Source organism: Vombatus ursinus, unplaced genomic scaffold, assembly GCF_900497805.2.
Source record: "Vombatus ursinus unplaced genomic scaffold, bare-nosed wombat genome assembly UNPS02014768.1, whole genome shotgun sequence".
NCBI lineage: Eukaryota > Metazoa > Chordata > Mammalia > Diprotodontia > Vombatidae > Vombatus > Vombatus ursinus.
The window spans coordinates 25,817,316-25,819,825 of NW_020954546.1; positions in this window are offsets into that span (position 1 = coordinate 25,817,316).

A 2,510-nucleotide genomic window follows, 5' to 3' on the forward strand; every position below is an offset into this window, starting at 1 on the left:
CAGAGCTCTTCAGCTAGACAGGGATGGGGAACCTGCAGCCTTTTGGTCATATGTGGCCTTCTAGAGATCCTTAAGTGCGACATTTTGACTGAATTCAAATTTTATAAGGATTATTCTGTAAAGTTTGGATTCAGCCAAAAGACCATACTTAAGGGTCTAGAAGGCTATATGCAGTCTCAAGGCTACAAGGTTCCCCACCACAGAGCTAGGACAATCCCTCAAAGCCTCAATTCAGAGGTTGTCACTTCAGGCAAGACATGGGAGAAAACTGGCCTCTTTTATGGACAAATTCTTTCTGGTTTAAATTTCCTTCCCTCTGTAATCCAGTCTATGTTGTCTTAGATCTAGGAGCATTAATGTGGGGTACGTGGGCCTTCCTCCTCCAAAGGGCTCATGGATAGATTTTATAAGGTCAATAAACTTGGATGAAAAAAATGACATTTTTATTTTCACTAACTTCTAACTGAAATTTCATATTTCTGTCAATTATTTAAAAAACATTATTCTGAGCCCAGACACAAAAAAGATTAAGAACCCCTGCCTTAGGGCAATTAGTCTCAGCTCCGTCATTTTCACTTCTAATACTCCTTTGAGAATCTTAAGCGGATAAGTAGCTAAGCACAAAGGTATTGAATACCACAAGGAGGGCCTATTGTCTTCCTGGCTTCTTCATATGCAATTAAGGTACTCCCACCATTCTTAGGGTGGGGAATGTCAATTTTGCATGTGAAGGTTTTCCTATTTACCTTTCAATATCTGTTTTGCAACTTTCCTCAGACTTTCAGCTTTTGTTGAAATCTCACTGAGGTATTTCCCAAACAAAAAGAAAAGCAAATATACTTTTTTGGTGCCTAGTGGAGCTCTCTATATAATGGGGGAAAAGACTGGGAAATTACTACGTACATAGTGAGATCTATTTGAAGCTGCTGGAAGGTCATTTCCAAGGGATGGTTCTGAGTGGGAGAGAGGAAGGCGCAGAAGGCCCTCCTGGAAAAGGTGGATTTTATTGGAAAAGGACCCACATGTACAAAAATATTTATAGCAGCTCTTTCTGTGGTGGCAAAGAACTGGAAATTGAGGGGATGCCCATCCATTGGGGGATGGCTGAACAAGGTATGGTATATGAATGTAATGGAACACTATTGTGCTATAAGAAATAGTGAGCAAGCTGACTTCAGAAAAACCTGGAAAGACTTGTATGGTCTGATGCTGAGTGAAGTGAGCAGAACCAGGAACACCTCGTACACAGTAACAGCCATCTTGTGCCATGAATAACTTTGATAGACTTAGCTCTTCTCAGCAATGCAAGGATCTAAGACATCTCCAAAAGTCTCATGATGGAAAATATTATCCACATACAGAGAAAGAACTATGTAGTTTGAATGCAGATAGAAACATACTATTTGCTCTTTTTTTTTCTCTTTTGTTTTGTTTCCTCTTTTTTGTGGTTCCTCCTATTGGTTCTAATTCTTCACAACATGATTATTGTGAAAATATGTTTAATAGGAATGTATATGTAGAGCCTATATCAGATTGCACACTGTCTTGGGGAAGGAGGGGGAGAAAATTTAAAACTCAAAATCTTATGGAAGTGATTGTTGAAAACTAAAAATAAATTAATTAATAAAAAAAGAAAAGGTGGATTTTGAAGTGGACTGAGTTGTCACAAACCTAGCCTGATCTCCTTAGTCCCTACCTCAAAGGATTGCGAATCCACGATTGTAAATTCCACTACCTCAAAGGATCGCTAATCCACGATTGTAAATTTCACTACATCAAAGGATTAGTATCTACGATTGAAAACTGTTGGGTATAAAGCTTTGTTATTTCTCTTGCCTGGCACTGTTTCTCCTAGGATTGCATCCAGGGGACAGTCGCCGGCCGGCTCCAGTAAATGCTCTCTATTTTCTAATTTGGCGTGTGTCTGGTTACTCTCGGCCCGTCCATTTCATTTGGAGGTCCCACCGAGATTGCCCTCTGGGCACCAGACATGGGCATCTCTGGAAGGCCAGGCTTCTCACTGTCCAGGGGGTGGGCACCAGGAAGACGTTCCCTGGCCCCAAACGCTGAGATAGCCCGTGCGCACCAGGCTGCCCGGACCACAAATCCTCAATTGGGCATAGAGCAATCTGTAATCTGTCTGTTCTGGTGAGTACTCTTCTGAAGTAAGTGGCCAGGCTGGACGCAGCTGCAACGCCCTTACTGACCTCCACGGGACGCCGTGTGAGAGTCCTGCCTGTCTGATTGTGTCTGTCCGGCGCTGATGTCACTGTGTGTGTGTGTGTCCACTGTGCGCTCCGTGGCGGGGTGGGGGAGAAAGACTTCCTGCCTCATTCTCCAGGTTGTTCGGAACTGAGACGGGTTCGTTCCCCGCTACTGTGTCAGGAGCATCCAGGGTTTTGACTGTGTCTTTTTCCCGTTTTTGTGTCGACTGTGTGTGTGCGTCTATCTACTATTTGTTCCATGAGGGGGGGGGTGTAAATTCCTGTCTCATTGTCCAGGTTGTTCGG